Source organism: Taudactylus pleione, unplaced genomic scaffold, assembly GCF_031769625.1.
Source record: "Taudactylus pleione unplaced genomic scaffold, aTauple2 ptg000007l, whole genome shotgun sequence".
NCBI classification, from domain to species: Eukaryota; Metazoa; Chordata; class Amphibia; order Anura; family Myobatrachidae; genus Taudactylus; species Taudactylus pleione.
In genome coordinates this window covers 248,230-260,445 of record NW_028284410.1, presented here as the reverse complement: position 1 = coordinate 260,445, position 12,216 = coordinate 248,230, and the positions used below count along the sequence as shown (strand labels likewise).

The 12,216-nt window shown below is 44.6% G+C and overlaps 1 long non-coding RNA gene across 2 annotated transcripts; it reads right to left on the bottom strand.

Moving 5' to 3' along the window:
* Nucleotides 1-231: 231 nt before the first annotated feature.
* Nucleotides 232-4,149, bottom strand: LOC148542834 (uncharacterized). Of its 2 annotated transcripts, none has more exons than XR_015874404.1 (3): nt 4,028-4,149; nt 1,590-1,719; nt 232-1,015 (listed from the first exon to the last, which is right to left on the bottom strand). It is a non-coding gene; the product is annotated as an uncharacterized LOC148542834 (long non-coding RNA). The 2 variants fall into 2 exon arrangements; XR_015874411.1 differs by having other exon boundaries at nt 1,590-1,701.
* Between the last annotated feature and the right edge of the window lie 8,067 nt (nt 4,150-12,216).

Genomic DNA, 12,216 nt, shown 5'->3' with positions numbered 1-12,216 from the left:
ACATTATATTTATGACACCACAATTCTGGAGAGGTAATTTTATGCAGCTTTAATCGGCAATCCATTATGGACCAGGGGTGTAGATGCTAAGACATAGTAATTGGGATTTATCTATGGCTAAGACTGAAAGAACATTACTAATTCCTACCAAATTAGATGTAAGTGTAGTTGACTAGTTAACCCATACTAACCAGGAGGAAAACAAACATATTGCATGTATGTCAGATTTGTTAATCTCATTGGCAAAAATATCACAAGCTTGTCTACAATTGCATTTAAGAACTTCTGCACTGCAACTAATATCCTTATTTGGTCTTGTGGACATTTATTTTTCTGCCTGCTGCATATGAAAGTTTGATATGTGGACATTTAATATATGCTTATAAATCATCAGCATGCTACAAGTGCGATAGTTTATGATAATTCTTCATTCTCTTTTTGAGACATTCACTTTTATTACTTTTACACCAGCTATGTGTTATATGTATAATAACTAATTTAATAATGTATAAATTGTGGTAATCTGACAATCAAGACTTCTCAAATATTTTTTTCCCGGTTTATGTAGAGGGTTGCAGTAACGTGAAAGCTGCAGCTAGTCAGATTGATGTATTTCAATTAGAAATGAGCAGGTCCGGTTCCCCGAGAACCGGACCCACCCAAACTTCGGCATCCGGGGCGAGAACAGAGTCCGATTTGGGGTTTTCCCACCAGACTTGGATCTCAAAATGAGGCAAATCGTCATCCTCTCGCTGTCGGATTCTCGCAGCGTTTTTGTATCTTAGAAAGGTCCCCGCGCACGCCGACATTTTCATTCCAGCTGTGGAGCGTGAAGAGGAAGCTAGGGAGGGGCTGGCTGCTGTTGTCCATAGGGGCTGACTGGGCTGTGCTTTTGTCCATAAGGGCTGTGTTGTCTATAGGAGCTCTGCTGCAGACCGAAGAGGGGGGCTTCAGTGGCTCCTGAGTCACTGTAGTCCATAAAGGGGTGCTTTGTCCATCAGTGGTGCTCTCACCCCTAGCGTGAAAAAAAAAAAGTATTTTCTTTTTTCTGTGTGTGTGCACGGGTTAGGTACACTTATCAGCAACGTAGCTGCGCAGGCGTGCTGCCTGTGTTGTTTATCAAAGGGCTGCTGCCTCGTTCAGGGGTGCTCTTCCCCTCAATGTAAAAAAAATAAATATAAATAATGTGTTTTTTTTTTTCTGTGTGTGTGCATGTTAGCCGCACTTATCAACAACGTAGCTGCGCAAAGCGTGCTGCCTGAGTCGTTAATCAAGGAGCTGCTGCCTTGTTCAGGAGTGCTCTTCCCTCCCCCAGTGCAAACAAATAAATAAGTGTTCCTGTGTGTGTGTGTGCGCGTTAGCCACACTTATCAGCAACGTAGCTGCGCAGGTGTGCTGCCTGTGTCGTTTATCAAGGGGCTGCTGCCTCATTCAGGGGTGCTCTTCCCCAGTTTTAAAAATAGTTTTTTTTTGTGCAGTTGTGTGCGTTAGCCGCGACTTAGCTGCGCTATAATTGCTTGTTGACACTGCTGCAAGACCGCAGTGAGTATGGAGGACAGTCACATGACAGGAGAGCAGGAACCACATACCAGTCTTGTAGCTGCCGGCAGAAGTCATGATGACGATGCAAGGCCATCAAAGTTATCTATGAAGGTCGATGCCCCAGGGCTTAAGTCAGGCCATGTAAAATCAACCTTTACCCTGTTAAAGAAAAAAAATCTAAAGCTAAGTTAGCTTTAAACTAAGAAACAAAAAATTGGCAATACGCTATTCACTACATGAAGTGGAAAGGAAAGGATAAGGCCTTGGCCTTTATTTATGACTGGTGGTTCTAATTGTGATGATTTAAGCCCTTCTGCTTGTAGTAGACGTATATAAAAAAATGTTTAATTGTTAAGACGAGTAAGACACCGGAACCAACTGTGTGCTCCGAAATATCACAAATCCTCGAGGAGAGTGTAAGTGTCTCCGCGGTTGTCATGTGTGAGCCTGGCCTTTCAAATAGTGTACTTAAAGAGGATTCTCCTTCCAACATTTGTGTGCCCTCTGTAAATGTGGGGAAGGGCAGTCAACATATTGCTGACGTAGAAATCGAGGATGCTTCTGTGGAATTGCACCAGGAGGTTGATATTCCTTTAGTAATTGGCGCTGCCGCTATTAAGGATGATGAGGATGTTGATGCCGAGGAGGATGTTGTTTGTGCAAATCAGGCAACAGTTGTTGCCCATGGTATGAAAAAGCCCATTGTCATGCCGGGGCAAAAGACAAAAAAAATCCACCTCTCGTGTGGAATTATTTCCACCAAAATCCAGACAACAACTGTCAAGCCATCTGTACCGTTTGCAAAGCAAGAGTGAGTAGAGGTAAGGACCTTAACCATCTATGAACCTCCTCCCTCTTGCGTCACTTGCAGGGCATTCATCATAAGTGTTTGCAAAATGTAGACAGTGTGGCTAACAAAAATGTAACAATGAGCAGTCCAGTGTCACCTAACTGCTCCCTCCTCTCTGTTACATCCAAGCGCCTGCGATCTCCACCACCAACTCCTGCATGATCAACATCCTCAATCTTCATTGGAAGTAGTCCTGCATCCAATTTCCGAAGAAGAATGACTAACTCATCTCCTATCCGTCATTCCTCAGAAGGATTCTTGACTGCTACGCCTGTTGCTGTGAGTGAATCTTCATCCAGAAGGGGACCAGGAGGAAGACAACTTGTAGCACTTTAACAAAACAATTGACTGTCAAACAATCCTTTGCAAGGGGGTGCAAGTATGACAGCAGTCACCCAGTTGCACAGCGGATTACTGACGCCATAACAGCTGTGCTGATATTATATGTGCGTCCAGTATCTGCCATTAATGCAGTGGGTTTTAGACAGTTAATTGAGGTCCTGTGTCCCCGCTACCAGGTCCCTTCTAGATTCCACTTAACTAGAACAGCAATTCCCAGGCTATACAAGGACATTAAAAAAAACCTTATTAATGTTCTCCGAAATACCGTTGTACCCACTGTCCACTGATATGTGGACAAGTGGGACAGGGCAGACTAAGGATTACATGACTGTAACAGCCCACTGGATAGGTGTAATGCCTACAATGGTGCAAACAGCAGCAGCAGTATTAACAAATGTCAGCTCATTCAGAGGCAGACTACTCTGTGCATCACCAGTTTCACTAAGAGGCATACTGCGGAAAACCTCTTAAGAAAACTCAATGATATCATTGCAAAATGGCTTAACCCGCTTGCACTCTCCTCGGGATTTGTGATTTCTGACACACAATTAATTTGATGGTGCAACATTTTTTTTAAATAATAGGGGCATACAGGATATGCTTTCGGTGGCCCGAAAAATTTCGGGACATTTTCGACATTCAGCGACTGCATGTCGAAGATTGCAGCACCAGCAAGTACTGTTAAATTTGCCCTGCCATCAGCTGAAGCAAAAGGTAGTAACTAGGTGGAATTCTACCGTCTATATGCTTCAGCGGATGGAGTAGCAGCAAAAGGCAATCCAGGGCTACACATCGGCCTATGACATAGGCCGTGGAGCGGTAATGCACCTTACTCAAGCGCAGTGGAGAATAATTTCCGTGTTGTGCAAGGTTCTCAAACCCTTTGAACTTGCCACATGTGAAGTTAGCTCAGACACTGCCAGCTTGATTCAGGTTATTCCCCTCATCAGACTTTTGCAAAAACAGCTGGAGAAACTGAAGGAGGAGCTGATACTGAGCGATTCCGCTAAACTGGATGAAATCAATATTGTGAGCTGTGAGGTGGTCAAAATTGACTAGAAATGACTGGAAATATGTTATTGAGGTTAATATTACTGTAGGAACAAAAAAAGCCCAAATTATGTGATTTTAGGTGTTATGATCATTTAGAAAAAAAATCCAGATCCAAAACACGAGGTAGATACAGATCCAAAACACGGGATTCCGAGCACATCTCTAATTTCAATAGGTTAAGGGCCTAGTTGTGTGTGTTTTATTATTTTAACATGCTGCCTTATTGGAGTAAATAATTACCTTTTTGCAAGCAAGTCTGTATCAGCCCCAAGTATTGGCCTCAAAGCTCTTCTGATTAGGAGATGGCTCTGTTTCCAAGCCATGCATTGGATCCTTCCCTCCGAGATCATTACGGAGGCTTGACAGTAGAGATGCTCACTGATAAGCATGCAGATCTAAGCCAGCTGCCACCAGAAAATGTGGGAAGATTTAAAGAAGAAAAAAGGATGTTAGAGAGCATCTTTAAATATATGTCACTGTTTTGTTATAAATGTTACAAAAATAAAGTATCAGTTCAAACGTTTAGTTTTAGTGTGTGATCTAGTGCAATGTGCTTATACAAAAGGATTTGTATAGCATCTAAGCTAAGGGGTCAAATACAATTACCTCAATCCTGCAAGAAGTACCACCATTGATCTTGCTGTTTTGTAAGGCCAGAAATCACAGTGGGCCTGAATCAGAGCCGCTCGTTCGCTTCGAGCGATGTTCGCACATCTGCGCATGGGTCGTAATGCGCATGCGCCATGCAGTCATTGCAGTCGGAAATCGTGCGCTCGCAAAACAGCGAGGGCCTGCTAATTTGAGAGACAGAATGAGGCGTTTGTGGGTGGCAACAGGGGAAGGTGCTTGAAAACGGGGAGTGGAGATCCGAACGCAGGCGTGCCAAACGGTCGAAACGGGCGTTTAATGGGTGTGCATAATTAACAAAGCAGCGTCATTGACCACGTCACTTGGTTGTCTTTTAGCCTGAACTGCTCGCAGTGATTGCGGGAAGTAAAACCTACCACAAGCACTGCGAGCAGTTCAGACGCCTTTCGATGTACTCGATTAATCTAATAAATAGCGGAGATGACGTATGATGTGAACAGCCAGGGGGCGTCTTTACAAAATAGCGAGCGCATGTTTCGTTCGCTCGCTCGCTCAGACTTAAAGGCGTCAACAGACCGCAAAGAGCGAGCGCTCAATTTATATAGCCGGCCCCTTTTTCTGAACGACCGTTCACAAATAGCGTCCGGCTCTGAATCAGGCCCAGTGTGCACTAAACAGCCCCTATCCTGTAGTAATGAGTGGAGCTCACAAAGTGAAGCCTAGATCCTGTGTTTTACTTAGTTCCTATTCCCTGGCTGCTATTCTGTATACTACTCCTCGCCATATTTAAAAAAGCAATGGGATGTTAATGTTGGAAAGAATACATCCAGGCCTGGAATATAGGAGGAGGATGTAGCTGACCTCCAGTGGCGAATCATCAGAATGGTATGGAATTGTTCTACTCCCTTTACACCCACATTATATGACACCTATAACTGGCAGCCCTCATCAGGGACGTGCATTCAGGGTAGGCAGAGCCTCCCCTGTCATACTCCTGAGATTTGATATAAAAATAATTAGAATAACACATAGAAGATATGTATAACTTATAAACATCTTTTTGTTTATTGTAATCAATTTTGTAGTTAACACTCACCAGCTTTGTGGAGCTCCCTGGGACTGCAGGGAGACGAGAGATGAGGCAGCAACAGCACAGCCTCACTTCTGTATAGTCAGTCACCACTTGCAGAGCTGCAGGTGGGGCCACACCACAGCAGTAAGCTACACAGAAAGAGAGCTAATAGAGGTATGCCTCTGACTATGGTACTATGTGTTAACAAAACATTTTTGTGAAATTTTTCTATACAACGTAATTTATGTTGGCAGCTGTGGCATTTACATAAGGATTTATTACCAAAGTTTATAGGGCACTTGTTACGAGCCACTGCCAGGATTTCTGACAGCATTAGCAGTTTCTAGTCCTTGCTGTTGCTAGGCAGCAGGGAAGCTGTCAGTATTGTGGAGGCATTCAGCTGCAGCCAGTCTGTAGTCAAGTTCTCAGTGTGTGTGCAGTTCAGCTGCAATTTAGTCTGCAATCAAGGAGGCTGGCTTGCATTGGTTCCTCTTCCTGTTATATTACAGTCAGTCACAGCATTCCCTGGCGGTGATAGTCTGTTCCTAGTGTCCAGTGTGTTTGGTTCCATCCTGTTCCCAGTCTCCTGTCTCATCCGAGCCATTTACTTGTGCTTGTTCATTTTGTGAAGTAACTCCCAGTCTGCTGTGATCGTGATCTCCAGCCTGCGGCACAGCCATGTTACCAGCCTGTGGCCTGGCCGCGTTACCAGCCTGCAGATTCACCGTATTATCAATCATCTGTACCTCAGTCTACAGTTCAGCTTCACCATCTGTAGCCAGCTGCCCAGTTGTGTACAAGTCAGCGGTTCTCATTCATATCTGTGACTCATACCATCTAGTGCATCCCATACCGCAGCATATCTCCATCACTATTTGCGGTCCACTCGCACTCCGGTGTGTGATCATAGCTGTGTAATTACCATCCCTGCTGGCAACAGGGAATGGCCCTGCCTATTGTTCACCTGCTGGCATATCAGTTCTCGCCAAGTCCATCACTGGGTATTCAGATTCAACCTTCGCTCAGATCGAGATTGCCAGCTCAGGTACGTCCCAACTGCGTACCATCTGCCCACACTGTGCCGAGAGTAAGACCTGGAGGCAGCCTAAGTACTGGTGTGCATATTCAGTCACTAAGGGAACAACTGATTGGTGTTATAGGCAGAAGATCTCACTTAGTGACTCTGTGGGTTTATCTTGCATCACACGTCATAGCGTCATAACAACACTTCACTAAACAACTTATATAATACACGCAAATACCTTCTAGCTTTTAGGTGGAGCATGGAATTTAGGGGAAGATTTCTCAAAGCTTGAAAAGAGATAAAGTACCAAGCTGCTCCTGTCATTTTTTTAAACACAGTGTTTGATGAAGTACCAACTTCTGTCATTTTATCTCTCTCCACGGTTCCAAGCATTGATAAGTATCCCCCTTAATATGCTACTGACAGGATCAGATCAATGTGAGCGGGCCCCCCCAAATATGTACTACTCCCTTCCCTTCCTGAAAAGACCTTACCTCAGTGCAGAGTCCGCACCACCCAAAGAGTGTTCTGGTGGGCCCGGCAGTGATGCAAACTTAGGACCCCATGACCTGCAATGCTGCCATCAGTGTGTCCTGGTGGGCCCGGCAGTGTTGCAAATGAACATTGCAGTGATATTAATGAATGTCACTGATGTTCAACATTACTTACTTCTCCGGCGAGGTCCAGTGATTTCCCCCTCTGCTATGCTACCAGCAGCCCATCACTGCCAGCAATAAGCTGCTATGTCATGTGAGAAGGCCACACTTTCATCTGGTGGGGACACAGCAAGCCTGGAAGTCTGAAACTAGAAAGGTTGTTGCTTGGTCCTCATTGCTTCCACCATCTATACAGTGACGTACAACGGTAAACTTTAATCCCTTTTCCACCAAAAACCCGGCTCCAACCCAGGGCACTGAGCTCTGAGTGAGCACTGGTCGGAGTCGAATTTTACCGTTTACACTGGTGGCAGAACCCGAATTGTTTCCCGGGTCTAGCCATTCACACTGAACTGAATCCACTGGCTTGATGCTAGACCTGGATCAGCGTGACCTGTTCATACCGTTTACACCGGACCGTTACCTCAGGCTGTCAGTAAACACAGCATCACAGCACACATGCAGTCTCTCTCCATTGTGATACGGCCGCTTATGCGTGGTGTATCACAGCCTGGTCTGCCACTAACTTTGGCCCTACAGAGATTCGGTAGCACTGTAGAACATAAAGTAACTGTAGACCGGTGACTGAGTGTAGTGCGATCACGCGGCCGCAATTGCAGACAGTGTCAGTCAGATCGCGGCCGCATCAACCACTGGACCACCAGGGCTCTTACTGCTGAGGAGGCGGTCTGGGACACTAAGTGACGGTGCAGCCCGGGGGGGCACATGGCACCATGAGCCCCGGCCCTGTCCGCCCCTGTAGGGGAAGACCCTAGCGATAGGTGTTGAAGTGCCATGACGCTGCTATGCTGCAGACCCTCCAACATGACCCATTCCATTAGGTACATAATGTTCTGCCCCTGGACTTCATTCTTAATTTATGATTGGAGCCACCTGTGTTGAAACGCCTGTCTTGTCAACTAACTAGTTCAACACAGGTGATGCCAGTAATAAATTAGGTGGGAAGTCCAGGAGCAGAGCATTTTGTACCTGATGGAAGGGATCATTTTGGAGGGTAGGGTGCTGCCTGTCATACAGTTTGACAGGCACAACAACAGTGGATTGTTAGCCGCCACTGCAAATAAATTTGTTTTGACTGACACCAGACTATCAGCAAGCATGAGGCCAGTGCAGCGGAGCAGGGAATGCTCCTCTCCAGCGAGTGCTAGAGGGTATGTCTCGTTGTTAAATAGGGGGCCATTAGTGTAACAGACCCTCCAACATGACCCATTCCATTAGGTACAGAATGCTCTGCTCCTGGACTTCCGTCTTAATTTATGATTGCAGCCACCTGTGCTGAAACACCTGTCTCATCAATTACCTTGCTCAACACAGATGACTGCAATCATACATCAGGTGGGAAGTCCAGGAACAGAGCATTTTGTACCTAATGGAACGGGTCATGTTGGAGGGTAGGGTGTAATTACGCTAACTGGCCTGCTGAACCACACACAGACAGCAGCGTCCGTGAACCAGGCGCCTCTTTAGAAAACCATAACTGGTTGTGGCCCTGCCTATAATCTGGGTTATTGATTAATCATAATAAGTTATAAATGCTCAGTATAGATCATACTAGTAATAAAACATTTACAAAACTGGGTAATGTCATTCAATGAGTTACCTGCACAAAATATAATGTGTGTTTATTAATTTTAATATAACTAATAAAATTCAGTTTTGTGAATGGTGAAGCTATTACAGATTATTAACCTCGTAAGAAGCACCAAAGCATCACGTTCCCACCCTCTATCTCGGGTCTGTGGTCTCCCCAATCACTTTGCTAATATCAGCAGCACCGCTTCCTCCGCTCCCTCTTTGTGTGTACGGTCCACGCTGCTAAGCACATGGCCACCTCCAGGCGCCGCCATTGTTGCTGACACTTTAAATCGCGTTGTGAGAAAATGGCTACCGATTGGCTGAGGGGGGTTTCGCAGGAAGATGACGTAGGAATGGATGTGTGTCAGGCGGGCCCGGTGCTAGGGGTGACCGGATACAACAGTCCAGTGTGATGTGAGAGGGTAAGAGACGGCCGCGCTGCTGACTGGGTGCGGGGGAGAATGTGTGCTAATGTCTGTAATACAGGAGTACAGTGCAGGAGGGTGATGTGATGTTTCCATCTCATACGAGTTTCTTACTTAACAAAGTTTCTGTGGGCCAGTTATGCAGAAAGTGTCATTATGTGTTCATTTATTGTTTTTAATAATACACTCCGCAGCAAGAGACAAATCTGTTCTGGTGACAGACTGTCACTGATTTATTGTAAATCTTATTTAGTTCTTCCTCATCACTATGGAAGGGGGGGTAGAGACACAGTCATTCACATCAGTCCTTCCTTTTCACATTGAAGTTTTCAGATGGGGTATATGTACTAATAATTGCGGAACTGCGGCAATAATTAACTATCCATATTGCAGGGGACATTTTCAGTTTTAATGAAAATATCCCAGCTATGTACAAAGTGGTACTTGCAGGGACAGTGGTTGTGGTGACACTGGCGTGTTATATCCCTGGCAAATTGTGGAAGCTGACACTGCTCATGCGCACAGTGTCAGCTTCCGGAAGCAGTGTCAGCTTCCGGAGTCTGCTTAGAGCTGCTAGAGTGCGGTATGTACTAAATAGAAAATGCGCTAAAAACAGTTTTTGGGGGGTTTTACCGCATATTCCATAGTTAGTACATATGCGATCAGTAGGGATGCGATGTTTGGCAGGATGTATTGCACAATGTTGGTACATCTTGCCCAGAGAGAGATCAAAAGATCTCTCCTGCTCCTGGAGGCTCCATAGGCTAAAAGCGATGGTGTAAACTACCGGGGACAGATTAGATCATAGTCCCCATTGATGATAATGGGGACTAGCATCTGCAGTGCTAAATAGCACTTTGCCAGAGATTTCTGTAAAATCTCCTGCCTTGTGCCATTGGAACATAGCTACAATACTTAAAATTATGCAGAAACAGCCCCTAATTATCTAATCATTTTTGTTTTTAGAAGCCAGTTAACTTACCAGTATATTTTTGGGATTTGTTTTCGGACCGTGGGAGGAAACTTGCACAAACGGTGTGAGTTTCACACAGGACCTCTATATTGGTCATAATAGAACCCATGTTCCAAGCACTGAGGGAGGGATGGCCATCAACCATCAATAGTTAGCAACGGTCAATGGTTTGCCATAGATGGCGGAGATATTGATGGTTCTCCACCATTTTTTTTTTTTTTTAAATTTTCCCTGGTGTAAGGGGAACAAAGCTTAGGCACACCTCACATTGCTTCAGTGTTTGGCCTGCCACCCGTCGACCCATTGTCAGAGCAGGGATGTCCATCGATGGTTTAATTCCAGTGATGCTAAGTACCGATGACACCATTGATGGTTAACCCTACAATGGTCATTGGTATTGTGGAGCAGCAATTCTAAACACTGTGCCACCCTTGTAGTAGTATGTTTTAGCAATTTTTTAAAGAAACCGTGTGTATGGATGACCTGAGTGTAAAGTGCTGCAGAGTATATTGGTGCAAAAAAAATTCTAATAAAGTTAACAATGACTATAGGTCCACAATGAAATATAGAGGTGCAATTAAAAATAAATGTAAGTGTGTGTAACTTTAATCTAAAATGGTCATATGGATGCTCAAGTTGTGTGTATTGTAATCATAGAATTAATGTACTCCTGTGGACTTTATGGACCTCTATGGGAGACCCCAGTGAGGAGGTCCAATTGGCAGATGCAAGGGCATAGAGATCTGATATGTCGTTAGCAGCCCTGCCCCCCACGAGTCTTTGCATCATGCAGCAAGGTTTGGGGCCATGATTATGTGAGACACTACAATTTGCTTCACCAAGGCCCTGTGCACCATAGTAGGGAAGTGGGCAGGATGTGTGTGGATGTCCTCCTTGCACAAAATTTGTGAATATCCCTGATTCTTAACTGGAAAGATCGTTCTGCTCGGTTGATGGAAATTGTAGGGTGTGTGAAGCAGTTACTAATTTTTCTTCAGTTCCGTTCCTATTCAAACCTATCTGACACTCGAGAGAATTTAAATAAATAGAGCAAACAGAACAAGTGATTGCAGATGCTGAATCCTGACCTGGTAAAGCTAGTTTATGCTAGACAGTGGACAGGGTTTTGTTATTTACAAAAAAAATCAATGTTTGAATCTAGTGCTTATAAATACACATGCTGGAGTTTAGTCACAGGAATATACATTATAATGTATAGTTTTGTTTTGGGTAAATGTGGTTCATGGTCACATGGAAACAGATGTTGGTGTATACTAGTACAGTGGTTCCCAAACTTTTTTGAATCACGGTGCCCTAGAGTAACAGCATTGTTTTCACGGCACCCCTAAGTTTAAGTTTATTGAGAAATACAAAAAAAATGTAGTAAAGTGAAGTAAATTGTGCATACCTGTCATCCTTAAGGTGCGTACACACTTGCCGATATTTTGGACGACTTAACGGTATCGTTCAGTCCCACTATATCGTCCGGTTTGTACACAAAAACTATGAACGATAACGACCAACGATGCTCGCTCCCGCAGGTCTTTGTTGTTCATCGCTTGAACATGCAGGCCAACCTGACGACATTGTCAGGTTGTTGCATGTTCGGGAATGAGGGAGGGAGCACGGCACTGAACGATATCGTTCATGATATCGTTCAGTGTTTGTGCTCAATGTTGTTAACGCCACTGAGCACACCCCTGCCGGGGACACACTAGACGATGTCGCTCATGAAGCGAATCGTCTAATGTGTATGCCCGTTTAGGTTCAGTTGTATAGTTGTGGACAGGTTTGCACTTCTGTTTATCCACATATTTACATTACATTAACAATATATAATTTGATTTGGTGCTGGACCACCAACCTGAGGCACCCTTGCAAGTGTCCCAAGGCACCCCAGGGTGCCACAGCGCATAGTTTGGGAACCATTGTACTAGTGTAGAGTAATGACTCCTATGCATTTTGAATTTTCTAACATGAAGAAATCCATGTACTTTCCCTGAAGAAATTGGCAGCACACATGGGAAATGCATTAGGCACATGCCCATGTTAACATTCCCTGAGTGCTAATGATCAAATGATTTTATATAATCCT